The following is a 17,882-nucleotide window of genomic DNA, read 5'->3' as shown; positions in this document are numbered from 1 at the left end:
TTGTTCAGACAAACTCTTCAGAGCATGGTGTGGGGGCTGTTCTATCACATAATAATGAAGAGGGCCTACACCAACCTGTAGCCTTCATCAGTGGGAGGTTACTTCCACAGGAACAGAGGTGGAGTGCAATCGAGCGTGAGGTACTTGCTGTGGTCTGGGCGCTGAAGAAGTTGAGACCATACTTGTTTGGGATTCACTTCCTGACTCAGACCGACCACAGGCCCCTCAGATGGCTAATGCAAAAGAGGGGTGAGAAACCAAAGATTGTTGAGGTGGTCCATTTCCCTACTGGGTATGGACTTTACACTGGAACACCGCCCTGGTACAGAACACGCCAACGCTAATGGTCTGTCCAGAATTCTTTTGCCTTAGAGAAGAGAACTCCCAAGGGGAAGTGTAGTTCTCCCCACATTTCAGCTGGAGTGGACAAGTGTTAGACCTGGCATCATTGGCGTGAGTCTCCCTTCCCTTTTGTCGGATTATATGCTTTGGGCACTATGACACTGCTATTCAGTGCCACAGTGCAAGTGCTCCCTATGTTAAATTGATATACTAAATAGTGATTCCATGATTGGGTTATTTGATTTATTTGACAGACCCTAGTACAGTGCACCAGGTGTGCCCAGGGCTTGTAAATCAAATTCTGAGGAACTGGTTTGGACTAGGTAAAGGCCCCTTTGCCTTCAGAGAACAAAGAGAAAAGTAGTATAAATATTGGGACTCAGACTCAAGAACTTTAGAACACTTGTGGGAACAAGAAACCTTTTGCCAAGGAGAAGAACCAAGGAAACTGCAGGAGTTTGGACTGCCCCTCTGCCAGTGTGCTGTTTGCTGAGTTGGCCTGCAGTGGTTTCTTTATTGCCAAGGGAAAGGAGAAGGAACTTTTTAAGGACTTTCATCATCTACAGAATATTCTCCAAGGGCTTGCATTTGGGCATGCCTCCTGCTGAAGTCTCAGAGACAAAAGACCTACTGTGTGGTCACTATAATGCATACAATGTTAATTCAATTGATCGTAATACGTGGTCTCCAGGGGTACGAGTAGGTGAATTACTGCTGAGGCAAGCTCCACTCAAAGTATGAATATGGGCCCCTCAACCCCTCCAAACCATGGTGCTATTCTGAACCTCATTTGAAATAATACATGTTGATGTTTCAGGCCCATCTGTCCCCAAGGTGGGCAGAAGTCACTAGACAACTGTTTTGTTTTTGAATGCTGTTGGGGGCGGCCCCTTGGGCAAGGGCTGCTCACCTTTGACAGGGTGAATATTTTGGCTATTTCTGATCAACTTGGGGGTAGATCGGCCTTGTGCATTTAGGCTACCTACCCCAAGCTTGGCTGGCGGATTGTGTGTGGACTGGTGCATTATTTTCATATGTGATTGTAATGTTTTATTTCACCTTTGTATTCTAGTGCAAAGCTATTGGTTCTTGTTCGCAGTTTCAGCAGTGGTTGATCTGCAGTTTTGTGTATTTGCATTTATTTGGTAAGAAAAACATTTTTTGTTGTGTTTACTCCAAATGAGTATTATTGTCATGCATGAGTAAATTTTTTGTAGGTGGTTTCATAACAGCAGCATATTTAGCTTGCGTTTTGTGCGTGAAATTCTTTGCAATGTCTTTTGCATTGTCTATATGTGTAATTTTCTTTTCTGTTTTTTTGTGGGATATTGTTGGTCCTTACTGTGTCTGTGCAGAGTAGGTGGTGGTGAGTCTAGCTGCTTCTGACAAGTGAGTGGTAAAATTTTGAAGCATATAGGTCTGTGTGATAAAGCCACATTTTCTTTATTACTTATTTTACAAAGTGTTTGTTGTTGTGGACTCATTTGACAAGTTATGATATGAGTGTTAGTAAGGATTATGGCTAGCTGCAGAATTACTGCTCAGCAGGGGTTTGGAATGCTTTTTGAATCTTCATTTGACCATAAATATGAGACTGACAGTGTGTCTGAGGGAGAGGAGGGAGTGCAAGATTCTGGCAGTGAGTTTTCTGTCCACGAGGAATATCTGATGATAAAGCTACTTTGAGTGAGGATGAAGGGCCTGTTTTAGAGGAGGACACTGATGTGTTGATGGTGCAGCAAGAGGCATCTGGATTGCTGTATGGGGCTGCAAGGCTTTCTATTGGAAGTGCTGGCCTCTGGGTTGATCCACACATTGTGCAGCCGGTGTTCCCTGCCTTTAGTGGTGATGCGGGGTGTAGTGTGAATTGTGAATCATTTTTGCCTATACAGTTTTTTCTGTTTATGGATGATGTACTTTTGGCTGAGATTGTTGAGAAGACTAATTTGTATGCAGAACAGTATTTGAGGGACAACAGTGGCATATGTAGGCCGCACTCTAGAGCTACCAGGTGGACGTCCACAAATCTGGATGAGATGAAGCAGTTTTTGGAGTTGATATTTTTTATGGGATTGATGAAAAGCCGTCCATGGCTTCATATTGGTCTACCAGTCCATTGATAGCAACGGCCATATTTCCTGCAATTAGTCATGATCGGTATTTACTTGTGCTTATGATACTGCATTTTGTTGATACTGCTTCGGCGTTGCCACAAGATCACCCTGACTGTGACCATCTTTTCCAGATTTGGCCTGTCCTTCATCACTTTGTAGATCGATTTTCAGACATCTCTATTCCAGGCAAAGAAATAGCTGTTGATGAGTCTTTGGTCCTGTTCAAGGGTCGTTTGGTTTTTAGACAGTACATTCCTAGCAAGAGGGAACATTATAGATTTAAGATGTATATGTTGTCTGAGAGTTGGACAGGATATGTCTATTATATCCGGGAGTACACCGGTAGGGATTCCACTATTGTCCTCCCGGGTTGTTCATCCACTTTCGGAGTTTCAGAGAAAATTGTGTGGGAACTTGCTAGAGGACTTTTTAACAAAGGTAACCATTTGTACCTAGATATCTTCTACACTGCTGTGCAATTGTTTAAAAAATCGTTCAAAGTGGACATTCTTGCTTGTGGCACAATCCGCTCTAACTGTAAAGGTTACCCAGAAGAGCTTGTTTGCAAAAAGCTTCAGAGGGGACAGTGCAGTGCCTTGCGTAGTGATGAACTGCTAGCTGTGAAATTTAGGGACAAGTGGGATGTGTACATGCTGACTACCATCCATGATGAACGTACTTCATCTGTTGCTGTTTGGGGCCAGGTTGTTGAAGTACGTAAACCTATGTGCATTGTAGACTACAATAAGCACATGGGTGGTGTCAATAGAGTAGATCAGAGATTGGAACCTTACACAGCTATTTTTAAGGCTTACATTTGGGATAAGAAGTTGGCCATCCATTTTTAGGTCTCGCCTCAGGAGCGCGTATGCGCTGTATAGGAAAGAGACCATTAGCCATGGGCACAGCATTGGGGGCAAAAACGTTCAGGTGTTGCATTGTTTGCAACGGCAACGCGTGAACGTCTGGCGAGTCGCTTGCGGGAGCACGTGGCGCCATATGGTGGCACCATATGGTCGCAATCATCGTGCCTTGCTCCTCGCTCCGGCAAGTGAATCACGCAGGCTCCCTCCCCCTGCTGCCGCACGAGGCGCGCTTGTGCTTGTTTTCCATCTCTTCGATGCATTAATAAATGAGCACTTCCGCCTTGGAGTTAATCTACTAGTAGAAGGGATGGGACCCCTCGAAGCTCCGCACGAGCTCAGACTTTGCTGGGCAGTGCCAGGCGGCCCGAGGGCGGACACGTGTTTGGCAGGCACACCCTTGACCATTAGTGACTGGAAGCGGCCGAGCAGCACAAGAACCGGGGAGTATTAGGATGGAGGGCACTGAAAGTAGGTCAAAGCCGGTAAGTGCTACTACACTACAAAAGGGAGCATAATTACTATCCTCCCCTCCAAATTTGGGCTCAAATGTCCTAGGATATTTCATAGCCTACCTCGCCACAGTTTTCTGCCACATGAGGTGCACAGCTTTACTATGCACTTCTTCTGTATAGATTTTCAGGCCGGACATTCCTAATTCTCTCAAAGTTCACGTTTGTAAAGTTGAATTTAATGGAACCTTATATAGAAGTAAAACCATTATTTAGTTCAGGCCAAAATGGAACACATGTTTTGAAAGATGAAATGGATGTCGGGAACACCTCAGAAGTGGTGGCGTGTGTTGCAATGAGTTAATGTATGATCTCCAGAAACCTGTGTTTCCCTGACGGGTTACTCAACCTTTCAACATTCCAAAATTTAAAATGAGGACCAGTCGGTTTGGCAAGTTATTGTAATTGCACCTGTTATTTATTCAGCGCCTAGATTACCCAAGGTGTGAACGAGCGCTTTACTAATCTAGGCATGATGTTTTTTTCTGAAATTTAATTGTAAACCCATTTTATTCAGCCCTTTGTTATTTCCCTGCAGTTAAAAAGGTATGTTTAGGTAGTCATTATGCAGGACGATAATCGAATATGGAAAGAAATGTTGCAACAGCACAAAGAGGCAGTTTTTCGTTAGGCTCAAGCTAGCTGTCCTTTGTAAAATGTAATAATGGCCCTTTTTGACAGGTAAGAAAAACCCAAAACGTTCAGTTTATGTTATGCTCTTCTAGGAGAGAGGCGTGGTCATGGCAGAGGTAACACTGAACCCCCGGCTGTTTGCAGTGCGACGTTGAGCTGTCCGCCCCCCCTCTGTGTACATGTGGTAGCAACTAGCCAGACGTGGGTACACCCACTCTCTCCTCTTGGAACTGAGGCGGTAGTAGGGTTCGTAGTAACCCTGCTATCCCAGGACTTGAGCTTTAAAGCGCCACCCTGATTGTTTCAGTCCCGGAACTGTGGCACGTTCACGAGTTCTGTACCGTGCATGCGCCATTATGTCGGCATAGAGAAATGCAAAGCAATGCTATGTTCTTCCATCAGTATTTAGGTTAGTACAGTCAGGGTCTCCTGAAGCAAATCTGTCCTGAGTTACGCGCCCTCTAGTGTTCAGGTAAAGAAACCGCTGCTAGGAACCTGTAATTCGTCCCTGTTCGAACCGGCTGCAGGCTCTACTGTGGGGGCGCAACAATATCAAACGCAGGTCTCCTAAAGCCCCTCTGGCTTGGACTAAACACCTTAAACTACTAACACCTTTAACTGGAAAGAGTCCTGTGAAATTGCATGCCCTGATTATCTGAACTGCCTGTCACATTCTGTCAAGTTTTCTTGGGTTTTCCCCCAGCACCACTCGGGAGCATCATATTTGTTTTGTCGTTATTGGAGTGTTTCATGAGAGCCGTCAGAGCCGTCTGCTAAATATATGGGCTTTTAAAAAAAAATTTTTTTAATCGAGCTATAAACTGCACAGCTTGGCCACGTGTTTTAACGTGTTCTAAAGAGTGCTCATACACCCCTTAATGTACCCACCGGGTGATGCCTGTTTTGGGAATGCTCGAGTCGGCACGGGGCACCGGCACTTATTTTTCGCATTAGATATTTAAGGAGTACAAGAGGGTGAAAAACACGCCCAACGGATAGGTGTAGGAAGAAGAGAAAGACTAAAAATACACCAAAACTGAACCTTCTGCAGGAAAAAAAGGAGCAGGGAGAGTCTGATAGTGGATTAAAGAGGCCTGAGGTGGACTATACACTACTGGCCTTGGTATACCGCACTAGCACTTTTTTTTCACAAATTAAGCACTGGAGTCTGGGACTATTCACCGTCCGACACGGCTGATGTTCTAGGATTGCATTCCAGAAGCAGCCATTTCATTGATCAATGCATTCTGTCATTGATCAATGCCCCGGTTACTTACCAGTAATCTTCATTACTCCGAGTCCTAGTCTTCCTGGCCACAGTAATTACTAATAAACATTCTGCTCCTGCAGAAACTCCATGCAAAAGTTAACATGCTAGTCTCCCTAACCCTCCAATATGGCCCCCAGTGGAAACCACCGATCACATAAAAGGATACAAGATCCACACCACGACCTGTAAACCAAAGCCGTATACATAAAGGCACAACAGAGGGCAGGGAGGGAAGGGAAACTATACTGTGGCAAGGAAGACTAGGACTCGGAGTAATGAAGATTACCGGTAAGTAACCGGGGCATTACCTCCTCGTCCATCTTCCTCACCACAGTAATGACTAATGAGCAGATACCAAAGCAATATCAACTTCATGGATAGGAAACACAGCCTACACACGGAAGGCAGTACAACAAAAAATGCCAGTGACAACAATGGAGAGAGACACACATCTCAAGAAACCACTGAGTACGGAACCAAAGAGGCAAAGGCAACAGAACCACCAAACCCAAGCTGGTAATGAGAAAAGAAGGCATGAGGGGAAGACCAAGCGGCCGTCCCGCAAAATCCCACATGGAAACAACCCGAAAGGCGATCCAAGAAACAGCACCAAAACGAGAGGGAACCACCGACAGAAACAGACACCAAAAGGAAGGCCACCCAAATCCACCGATTAAGAGCGGAAGAGAAGGCAACAGACAAAATGACAAACAATCGGCTACCACAGAAAAGTTAGCCGTGCGAGACAATTAACACACCCAGGCACGCTACACAACCACAATTGTGCAAAGGAGTCAACAGGAAGCATCACCTCAGCCGATCGACTAAATAAAGAGCACAAGTAGGCACAAAAGAAGGAAGAGCACGCAAGGGCACCCACATCTATACAATGTTAAAAACAGCAAGTCCCCCAACTCCCACTGACCATAGGGAACCCTGTGCAATGCACTAAACACCAACTGAAAGTCACACAGGGAGGAAATAGCACAGAACAAGGGAGTAGAAGTGCCAGAAACGCAAAAAGATGAGTCTTCAAAGGCCCGACAGAGACAAAAGGGAGACCAAGAAAAAAACCCCAAAGGTAGCCCCCCCGGACAGGGACGGTAGAAAGGGCCAAGCCCAACCAACATCCATAAAAAATATCCAGGACCCAATCAGGAGCCGAAAATAGTGCAGACACCAAATAGCAAAGGAGACCCAAGGGGTAGCGAAAGATAGCAAAAGCAGAGGGGCGCCCGCACAACGGGAAAAGACCCGCACCCAAAATGAACAATCATCATTCAGGAACAGGTAACACAGCACAAGAGCCAACCCAGAAGGAACACGGACCGGAACACTGGAAGAGGAACCAGAGGGCCCATCAAATGGAAACAAAAGGAATGGCAACGGCCAACGTGGATGCAACCCTGCCACCAACAACAGAAGGAACCATGGGGGGCGAAGCCAACCTGGAACAACCAGAGGTACCAATGCCCCATCACATCCACACCTCAGCACAATCGCCGGAACCAGGGGAACCAGAGGAAGGCATACAACACCAGAAGGATATCACATCCAACCACCAAGCCCATCGAAAAGTCACAAATGCGTAGAAAGAATGGAACGTGGCATGGACCGAAGATGCAAACAAGTCCACCATCGGACACTCAAAACACCACTTCAATGGCTGGAATATCATCGGGCACAGATAAAAAGACCCCAAGGAGGGAAACAACCTGTACAGACTGTCCGCCATCACAATCTCCCTGGTCGGGAGAGAAACCGCAGACAGGGAGGCCAACCATGACCCCGTCCTGGAACAATGGAGTCGACAGAGGAAACTGAGGGAACAAACATCGTAAACCCCCCCAAAAGAGAGAAGCAGAACATGACAACATGAGAGTCCGCCCGAACACCAACACGTCAAACCTCCAGTAAGGCAGTAAACGTCAAGCGACCCAACTGAACAGCCTTCAGCTCCCTGCAAATGGAGAACCAAGAAAGCAGAGCCACCGACCACCAGCTTGCATCAAAGATTTGTCCAGAATATCCCCCCCAGGGTAACAGACAGGCACTCGCAGGAACCATCCGAGAGGGAACAAACACAAACGGACGACATATGAACAGATGACTGACACCCAGCCACCAACACAGAACTACCCTCACCAGGGCAGGCACAGGAACCCCCAAATGAAAATCCATACCATAGGAGTGTAAATGAGAAAAACAATATACCTCACCATAAGAGACAAAGGGAGAGGAGCCCAAGGCACCACCAACAAGTAGGAGGACAGTATACCTGGACCCCCAACCAAAGTCACACTGGAGGTACAAGTCCCTAACACCAGGAACCGGAAACTGACGACAGAAGTAATGTCAGTGCATGAGGCATGAACACCAAACCAACACCGTCCCAAGTGAGCCCCAATGTATATATGAACCAGAGAAGGAACCTGGAATCAAGCGAAGCTGAGACCCACAAGGACTAGGCAACTTCCATGGACATGGAGCATAGCCCCAGGGAAAAAAGAAGCAGATTCAACCAAACAACCAGGAGAGGAAGAGCACAATCCCCCTCCCATGTAAAAGCCCAACCAGAGGTGCCAGAACCGCAGCAAACTCAAAGTAGCAGACCTAAGCTGCCGTAGGCTGTCTCCCGGGGCACTGGTGTGCTGCTGGATATCCAGCCTCTGTTCATCCAATATGTTTAAATAAATTCAAATAAGTTCACTTGTGTTTGCTTTATACGATGTTTTTATTCACATCTTTTCATCTATTTTGAAATCTTCAAAGTTTTCCAATATATATGATACATCATATTGTCAAACAATAGTAGCTATAGTCCAATCATTCGATGCATTCCCAATGCATTTCGGCTAGTACAGCCTTTTATTCAAGGGAATATCGGTGTGACTGGCGCGATGAATGCTTCCTCCTCCACAGTAGTAGTATATATTGGAACATTTTGAAGATTTCAAAATAGATGAAAAGATGTGACTAAAAACACCCAGTCCATCATCCACCTTAACAGAGGTAGGAAAACTAACTGTAAAGTCCAGCAAGGGATAAAGGTTACTCAAAAACTGGGGAAAATATTTTAACAACACCATTCCGTTCAGCCTCCAACACCCTCAAACCAGATGAGTAGAGAGGCAACAACACCGGCTCCTTATGTCGAAATTGCACAAAGAAATGAGAAACCTCCACATCCACTACGGACTCGGGAAATACCAGGTTGAAACAAATGTGCGGAAGAACATCTCTAAGACCTGACCCCCCCACAAAAGGACCCATAAATACCACATACTCTCCCTTATGAGTCAAGGGAGAAGCCAGGGTCACATCCGGCCGTAGTAGAGGGAGGAACCCAGGCCATAAGCCAGAGCAAGGCAAGCGAAGGGGCCACATCCAGAGACCTAGAAGACCCTTGTGCTGCAGCAGAATCCAACGCAGCATCTGCCACCATCAATGCACACACAAAAATGACGTGCAATACACCCACGGAAAGCAAGAGTGCTTAAAAGGCGCTTTATGGCCAGGGAAACCGGGAAAAATAATGCCTCAGGCCAGCCATTGGCACGCCCATAGCAATCACGCCACATCTCTAAAAGAAGGAACACGACGGATGGGTAAACAATGACTCTTTGCAAGATGTGTAACAGGACTACACATTCATTGGATCCTGAAATGAGAATGCAATTAGAGTAAATTTTCTTTAACTAAGCTGCCTGAACAGGGACTTGTACCCTGGGACCCCAGATTAAAGGTCTGATGCTCCACCAACTGAGCTATCCAGGCTCTTCCATAAAAAAACAGGTTGTGGTGTGGATCTTGTATCCTTTTATGTGATTGGTGGTTGCCACTGGGGGCCATACTTGAGAGATAGGGAGACTAGTATGTTAACTTTTGCTTGGAGTTTCTGTAGTAGCAGAATGCTCATTAGTAATTACTGTGGCGAGGAAAACGGACGAGGAGGTAATGCATTCTGTCATTAGTACTTTTAGAATGGAAGTGGTTTAAAAATTGGACAGCCTTTTGGAATATGGGAACTATGCCTGGAAAGTCATTTGAAATCAGAGTTCTCCGGTAAGAAAGTTACATATTTATGTTGGAACTCAATCTACTCTTCAGAAAATAAACAAGTACTTTTATAAAATGGTAAAAGGTGTGGGACGTAAGCGAAATTGGTCTGAAAAAATACATTTCTCTTACTGTAACCTTTGTGCTGCAGGGTTCTTTTCAATGGGCGACAATATTACCTAAATTGCACAGACTTCCGCAGGGCCATGGATGTAAGTCGGACATGAAGTTTGCAGTAGTGTGCTCCCTTTGTCATTCTCCTGTTCCACTATAGCCTGGTGTTTGTCTTTCCCTAGGTGTGAGCCTCATTCCCCACTTGAGTGGCATTAAGTGTTGTGCACTTCAAGTGGCAAAGATTAAGGTACAAGTTGTAAAGCCATTGCCTCCAGTGGAGGTGGAGTGTTCTAGCAGTGCCTTGGCCTGAGTGCTCCTCCCAGCAGTTCAAAGGCTGCCCTCAGCCTTCCAGCAGTTCCAGTATTTGCACAAATATCTCTGGTGTTGTTTGTGCTAGACCGGCCCACGCCCCAGGTCCCGTTGCTTTAATCTTCCTCTCTCTGATCGAAGTACTGCAGCAAACTAGCTCTTACATTAGTAATATTGCCTCTGCTACCATGTGCATGTGTAGTTGAGGGAAAGGCTAACTGGAGCAAGAGGTGCCTTAGCATGCAATGCTTTGTGCCTGCAGTACTGATGGCCACATCTGTCTCCTGATGCAGGTTGAGTTGAGCCTTCTTGCGCTGTAAGATCAGTTAGTTGAAAGTTTATCTGAAAACTTGCACACGGTCTTTACCTCTTTCACAGGTTCACGTCTATCTCCCCTTTAATCTGGGATCACGCCTTCAAATAAAGTTTAACTTTTACTGTGCCCAGATTATATGCTCTCTAAATTGGATCTACTTCCACCTTTCGTTCTTTAATCCCCTCCTCAAATCCTTCAAGCATCCAGACCTACCAATCCATGTTAAAATCAGAGTGGGCTATCTGGGTAGACATGTAGAAAGCTAAGAGCCCGATTCTATATAACGCAAATGGAAGATGCAGTTGGAGATCAAGATGTGCTATATGTAAAGCTCTTCTCTAGAAAAATATTATCCATGATTGATCAGCACACATCTGATTTTGGAACCATGTTTGCTTGATGTACCCTGATCCAACTTCTGCTCATTCAAAAAATTCATAGTTCTCTACTATAGTTTTAGGACGGGATAAGATCGCTTAAAATGTTATCATTTCAAAGGAAATACAACCCAAAATTTGAAATCATACAAATGGTAGGAGGTGCAGCCGAATGTAACTCGGTTTGGAACTATGCTACAATATTGGTACCAGAGAATTAATAACAGCATGATTTGGTAAATGTTGAGCCAGTGTTTGAGCTTTCTCTGGGGCAGATCCGCGATGTGGTCCAAGGTGACCTGTATAGCAGTGACTTGCGTTGCCGGGTCACAAGGGAATCAATTCTAGCATAGTTTCCAGGATGCCCTGTTCCTCAGGATAGCCAGGTCACATAATAGGACAGGCTTACTACAATTATAAGTGGATGAATTGAATGCAGCAAAACTGATTTGAAAAACTTAGTTCCACTGGACAGAAATAAGAAGGGAAACCTAGTATTTGCTCAGAGGTCCATGTGTACAAGCTCAAACCTGTTAAAGACGGGGAACACAAAATTCATATTTGTTTTATTTAATTTTATCACTATTTCCAAATAACTGACATGCATCCTATCGTGCAAATTGTAATGATAGCACAGATGTACACGTATTCAGTGTAAAGCGGCAACACAACAAGAATAGTACAGCATCTGATAGCGGTGAATGCAAAATGAGCATTTTCTCAGATATAAGTGACCGTCAAGGCTACTGGCTTAGAAGCTTAAGATGCCATAAATTGTCATTTGCAAAAATGGCCAACTGTATGTTTAGAAAACAGGAAGCCCTCGTAGCCCCACCAAAATTCCAGTAATGTATTTGGCTATATCCAAGTCTTGAAAAAGGGGGGAAACAGAGAGTGACATGTTCTGTGGGGGGTGATTGTAATACGTTTGAGTGTTGGACTGTGTCATAGGAGTCTAGTCTGTGCCATTAAAAAGGGTGAGTTCCTGCACTGGGTGTGTTTATGCTCATTATAGAAATGTGCTCCATTGAGCTGAATTCTCCATATGCCTCCTCTGAAGTTTGGGAAGGTATAGCCGAGGCCACTTACATCCTTGTGGCTTTAGGGATATGAAGGCCTGACCTGCCATACACTTTGTGACGCTAAGATGTCTTTTGCAAGAGGTTAAAGAACAGACTACGGATAATAGAGCAACCTGTATTTAGGTCTCGCCTACGCAGAGCGCTAGGGCTGCATAGGAGGGGACCTTTTGGAATCGATCACCACTTTTGCCTAAAGGCGTGCACGTTTTGTATTGCTTTGTATTGTAACAGAAGCACGTTTGACATTTCCCTTGCAGGAGCGAGCAGCGGCGCCATCTGTTAGCTAATATCACGTCTTGCTGCTCCCTCCTGCAAGGGAAACGACAGACATGCCTCAGCATCTACAGGCAGGCTCGCAGGTGCCATATGTTTCCGACTTGTTTTAAAATGTAGCTTCCTACCCACGCGTGCTTTTCCACCTGCCGCTGCTTCTTTTTGAAGAATAGGGCTCTTCAGCGGATGTATAGCCCCGGTTGAGGCCTTACTCATCCAGGGTATCCATTGGTGTGCCAAGTTAACCTTGCTCTGCAGGAGTGAGCCAGCATTGTGCTGATAGAGGGGGTTGTCAGAGGCCTGATGACACATTTTCTCCAAAAAGACAACCTCCAATCGTGGCACACAATTAGCAGTGCTAAGTGTTTCAAATGCCTTCCTAAATCTAGTGAATGTTGTTAGACAGTTAATCATCAATTAACTGACCGGGTGGGGGGTTCTGGAGAACAGGTGACGGGGGCCAGCTCCACAACAGAGAACATGCTCTTAACTTCGATCTCGGAGATGAGAGAAAAATTCACAATATCTGAAAACAATCAACAAAAGATTCAGGGGACTTGCGAGACATTGGAACTAAAAATAAATGATATAATGGGTGGAGTGGAAGCAGTAGAAGCCACTGTAGAAGACCTCTCGAAACAGGACACGGAAATCATGGTAGAGATCAAGAGATTAAAACTGAAAGATAAAGTCCTGGTGGACAAACTGGAGAGTTTGGAAAATAGCAGCAGAAGAAATAACATCCAGATTTTAAACATTCCAGAAGACCTTGAGGGGGGATATTAAAACCTTTATAATTGATCTCCTAAATGATTTCCACCCCAGAACCGAGAAGTTGACCCTAGAAAATGACATTCAAAGAATCCAAAGAGACCCCTTTAATAGATGGGCAGGAAAGAAAAACCACAGGAAAATATTGAGGGACGGGTCGGCTAGGCCGGGGGACTCAGGGATCTGTTGTGGTGTACAGCTCGGACGGGGTTGCTACGGGTCAGGGAGGACCACGCCACGAGGCCGGGTCTAACAAGTCCTAACACAGACACATAACACACAAGCTGACTCCTTCCTTTTAAAATGTGGTCACCCCTAATTCTTTAAAAAGGTCAGGCTGAAGATCCTTAAAGCTGTCATTAGAGTTTGGGTTCAAGTGAGGGCACTATTACACCGGCATGTCTGCAATATGCCTTGGCCCTCCCTCTACGCAGAGCTGGGATAGTAAGATGGGGAGAACTGATAGTAGAAAATGAGTTAATCCCATGGCAGTACCTCTCTGCTTTAACCAACAACTCGGTATCAAAATTAAAGTACCTGCAGATCATCTGTTGCACAAAATCAATTGGCAACAAACTTGTTGGGAATGGGGACTTGGTAAAAGCAATCCGTTCAAGAACAACACGAAAGGACGTAGCAGCATGGTACTGGCAAATGATTGAGATTGGAGACAAAAAATTGAACCTATTTACAGAGAGCTGGAAGAAGGACATGCAGGGTGATGATGTTGAAACCCTCGGGCAAGTGTCTATGTCTACCCTTTGGTCATATGTGAAAGCTGCCCCTCTAAAAAGAAATTATCTCTTTACTGTCCATAAGGCATACTCAACACCATTGAAACTTTCCAAACTGGGGAATGGAGTGACAAAGAAGTGCCCGAAGTGTGATGAAATCAACGTAAATGAGGTACACATGTTCTAGCAATGTCTTTCGATCGAGCTCTTCTGGAATCACGGGAGTAATATCATCTCTGAAATCCTGGGTAGAAAGGTTGGGCTAACAGCATCTACAGTTATCTTCGGGATAATTGCAAGTGTGACAGAAAATCTGTCTCTCTCAAGAAACCAGAAGGTATTACTTTTTGTCTTGATTCTTCTGGCATGAAGGGAGATCAGCATTAAATGGATCTTACCCGATCCACCCACTAAATCAGAATAGATAAGCTCAGTCCAAAGCAATTCAACTCTCAATCAAGCAAGCAAAAGGGTTAAAAAAACAAAATTCTGGGATTTATGGGATAGCTTGTTCATAGTTTTTGCCTCCACTTAATTTGGATCAACTTATCTCTATCACTCTGGAATTAACACAACTAGAGCCATCTTTGACGGTTATATGCTTTCTCTCTTTCTTTTTTCTTCTTTCACTTATTTCTCTTTTGGACACAGTTGGTTCCTCAGTAAATTTATTATACTTAGTGGTCGTCTGATTACAAATCTGCTCGCTTGGCCGAAACGTTGGGAAACTAGCTAAGGCTAGGTGTGAATGGCCTATAGAAGAGGAGGAAACTTGCTTATTACCGACAAGCCCTGCTCAAAATAGTGCACAGGGGTCTAATCTTCCCATTCATCAATGAGAAGAGACCAGTTGTTTTCTCTGTTCACACTGGGCTACAGTTTTCGGATTGACCGGCTTTACATTCTTGAATTAAGAGCATATTTTGTTGAATGAGGACAAAATAAAAAAAATAAAAATAAATCATCAATACGTGCCCTCCCTGCTGTAGCGCTCGCTGTCTGTCGTACCGTGTGCCTCCGTGAGCTTGGCAGACTGTCTTGCTTTGTGCCTGCTAGTGTCCTCACAGAAGCTTTGGTGCTGGTGGAGTAGCATTAAAATAATGTTGTTCGGCGCTAGCTTCGTGTGAAACTAGTGACGTCTGAATATGATTGGAGTGAGTGCGTCACATCGGTTCGCTTTAACAAAATAGACTCTTTGCACTTGTTAACGTCTCGTGAGTTGTCCGCGCTTGGGACTGGCTGGTCTGAGCCCTTCTGATACCCCTGGCTGATGGCAGGCTCCCACATATGCTGATCGCCTAGCCTGTGGCTGGTGTTTTCCCAGCGCTCTTTCCATTTCATAACCAGAGTGTGAAACTTTGGCGGTGCTTTTTGAGCGTGTAACTGGGCGCCTGCTTGACGGCCCTGGCTATGTTTATTCTCCTGCCTGACAGCTAGTCAATCTGTAAACCATGTTTGGGGTCAGCTCTCTGCTGTTAATGAGGGGAGCCTGCGGGATCTGTACCGATAATGACCTGTAATCTTTCAGGTAGCCCGACCTCGAGCCCAAGGTATCCGAACGCTTTACATGAACACCTGTTGCATTACAGACGGATTTTAGGCATGGAGAGATTAAGGGCCTCACTAGGATGCCAGGCGGGCTTTGCCCACCCGCCATCCCATCGGTAAACGTGACCGCCCGCCATAAGGGCCGGGGTCCCGTGGGGGGCATTAGGATGTGCCCGCAACAGTGGCGGGCACATCCTGTATTTTTAGTATTGTTGCGGGCCGCCCACCACAATACGAAAATTGCTTAGCAGCATTTACATAAACAAAGCGGCAGGCACCGCGCGGTGCCTGCCGCTTTGTTTATGCAAATGTGGGGGGGGTACCACAGGTACCCCCCCCGTGTGCATGCCCCTACCCTCCTTCACTCTGCAGGGTGCCCCCAGAGTGAAGAACGCCTGCCTTTCCGTGGCGGCATTGCCGCCACGGAAAGGCTTGCCAAAATGCCTTTCATAATATGGCTGGCGGTGTCTGATAGACACCGCCACCATATTAATCATTTTCCGCCCCGGCCGCAAGGCGACCGGGGCAGAAAACAGGCGGGCGGTGTTTTCTCCCGCTGCGGTCCCCCCGCCATTGTAATATGGCGAGGGGAATTCAGGGAAGGATGTCTGGCGGATTGCCTCCGCCAGGCTGGCGGTGGCCACCGCCAGCCTGGCGGAGGCAATCCGCCAGACATCCTAATGCCCCCCTAAGTGTTTTGCCCAGAATCAAAGGATGCTTGAGCCTCCCGCCAGACTTGAGCCTGGTTCCCCAGCTTCAAAGTCGGCTGCTCTAGCCTTTAAGCAACATGATGACTGCGTTAAGCTGGTTGGCACTGAACATGCAAATGGAGCGCAGCTTTTTAGTGATGCTTTCTGAGGATAAAGAGCCTCACTGTACAGATCATCACTCGCTTAGACTTTGTTGCTCAGAATTAAGTTGTGTTTGTGCTGGTGGCAGCAATTAACCCCTTCCACGCTCATGACGAGCTGGGCTCGTCATGAAGTAGCCTCCTCGCACGCTCATGACGAGCCCAGCTCGTCATGATGTGTGGGATTTACGATTTCTCAGCACAGCAGGGAAATATGCCGAGCATCCAAGAGGTTAAAAATCGAGCGAAGGTAGTTTCATGCTCATCGGTCTACTTTATTAATTGAACGACTGGAGATGTTTTTAGGTCTAGGTCTAGGTTTTAGGTTTAGCACTAGAAATGTCCAGCTCTTATAATTGCACTACACTCTGAGCTTGGAAGGGTTCTATTGATGTCATTTTTTCAATACTCTCATGCTCTTTCTAGGCACAGGCTTTGTTTCTAAAGTGACACTATTTAGGGTAGTTTTCTTATACAATCACGACTTCTCATTTACAACGTCTTCCTTTCTATTGACTAATATGTCTTTCAGTCCCTCCCTTTTCTTATTTCTTACCGCCCACAGAGCAGTGCCTAAATTCTGTTAACTTCTGCCCAGTGTGTTGAAGTGTTTGGTCTTGGGACCATTTTCTTCTGTATTGCTTCCGTTTGTTGAACATAGTCGATTTGTGGCAGTGCCTTTGGGACCTTAGGAGTGTTAAGTTATCCAGCACAATATCCTTTGTGCAACAACATCAACTGTTGCATGGCTAAAAACTTATAAGATCCCAAAGGCGAGACCTATTGGCTATGCCAATGCTTGTTGAATTTAGCAACTATTAATGCTTTTGTTCAAGGAGTGTTCTCCAACATCATAGATGACTTTTGTTCAGTTTGAGGAGTCTGTGATAGGCAGCCTTGTTGTAGTGGAACAGGCAAGTGTTCCTAGACTTGGAGTGGTGGAGCATGTGGCTAGATTGAACGATTGTCACTTTCCCAATTGAATTCCTTCCACACTCCAAAAATAGAATCCCAGTAAGAGATGATGACTTTGGTTTCTGTTGTTGTGTTTGTAGTTATGTTTTTGTATCTAGTTCCAGTTAGTTTGTGTTATCTTTATTGTTAAAAAGAAAATTGATGACGGTGTGTGTGGACTGGTGCTTGGCTGGTGGTGTGCATGGACTGGCGCTTGGTTGGCGGTGTGCTTGGGCTGGCATTTGGCTGGTGGTGTGCGTGGGCTGGCACTTGACTGGCAGTGTGGGTGGGATGGTGCTTGCCTGGCGGTGAGCATGGACTGGCGGTGTGCCTGGGCTGGCATTTGGCTTATGGTGTGTAAGTAGTGACTTGCTGCTGGTCATTACACACACTGCTAACCAAACGCCACTGAACACACTGTGTCAACCACCAGCCGGTGTGATTGCTGTGTCAGCCATGTGGCCATATGAAAGTGATGTACCCTTGAATGGTGCAGTCTGTTGATGTGATTGTTGTAATGTGCTGGGCCAGTGGCTGGCGGTGTGAATGGTCTTGTGTGTCATGTATGAAAGGTGTTTGGGGGCGGAGCTTGCCGGCAACCGCGATGGCCGCCTGAGCCTTTAGCTCTGTCATGCTGAAGTAGCTATCCGACATATATCCTGCATTGGTAGACTCCCGAGACGTGCTCCGAGCTTCCCCTGTGCCTAAGAAACGACAGAGCAGGCAGCGGTATTCTTGCGCCCGAGTTTGGGAGCCGCATG

Source organism: Lissotriton helveticus, chromosome 7 (assembly GCF_964261635.1).
Source record: "Lissotriton helveticus chromosome 7, aLisHel1.1, whole genome shotgun sequence".
NCBI lineage: Eukaryota > Metazoa > Chordata > Amphibia > Caudata > Salamandridae > Lissotriton > Lissotriton helveticus.
The sequence above is the reverse complement of the archived record's forward strand: the minus strand, read 5'-3'. Positions refer to the sequence as shown.